General features: G+C 41.5%; 1 non-coding gene across 1 annotated transcript; it reads right to left on the bottom strand.

The window, feature by feature from the left end:
- Nucleotides 1-233: 233 nt before the first annotated feature.
- LOC112767753 (small nucleolar RNA R71) lies at nt 234-341 on the bottom strand. The gene has a single exon (XR_003185193.1). It is a non-coding gene; the product is annotated as a small nucleolar RNA R71 (small nucleolar RNA).
- Nucleotides 342-624: the final 283 nt, after the last annotated feature.

The raw sequence follows: 624 nt of genomic DNA on the forward strand, positions 1-624 counted from the left end.
ATAGACTTCCATTGGAAGATCCTCATCAGTGCTTAGCTGAATTCCTGTAAATCTGTGACACTATCAAGACCAATGGGGTTGACCCTGAAGTCTACAGACTTATGCTCTTCCCTTTTGCTGTAAGAGACAGAGCTAGGATATGGTTGGATTCACAACCCAAAGAAAGCCTGAACTCTTGGGAAAAGCTAGTCAATGCCTTCTTGGCAAAGTTCTTTCCACCTCAAAAATTGAGCAAGCTTAGAGTGGAAGTCCAAACCTTCAGACAGAAGGAAGGAGAATCCCTCTATGAAGCATGGGAAAGATACAAGCAATTGATCAGAAGGTGTCCTTCTGACATGCTTTCAGAATGGAGTATCATAGGAATCTTCTATGATGGTCTGTCTGAACTGTCCAAGATGTCATTGGACAGCTCTGCTGGAGGATCTCTTCATCTGAAGAAGACGCCTGCAGAAGCTCAGGAACTCATTGAAATGGTTGCAAATAACCAATTTATGTACACTTCTGAAAGGAACCCTGTGAATAATGGGACAACTCAGAAGAAAGGGGTTATTGAGATTGATACTCTGAATGCCATATTGGCTCAGAACAAAATATTGACTCAGCAAGTCAATATGATTTTTTAGA

This window comes from Arachis hypogaea, chromosome 17 (assembly GCF_003086295.3).
Source record: "Arachis hypogaea cultivar Tifrunner chromosome 17, arahy.Tifrunner.gnm2.J5K5, whole genome shotgun sequence".
Classification (NCBI taxonomy): domain Eukaryota; kingdom Viridiplantae; phylum Streptophyta; class Magnoliopsida; order Fabales; family Fabaceae; genus Arachis; species Arachis hypogaea.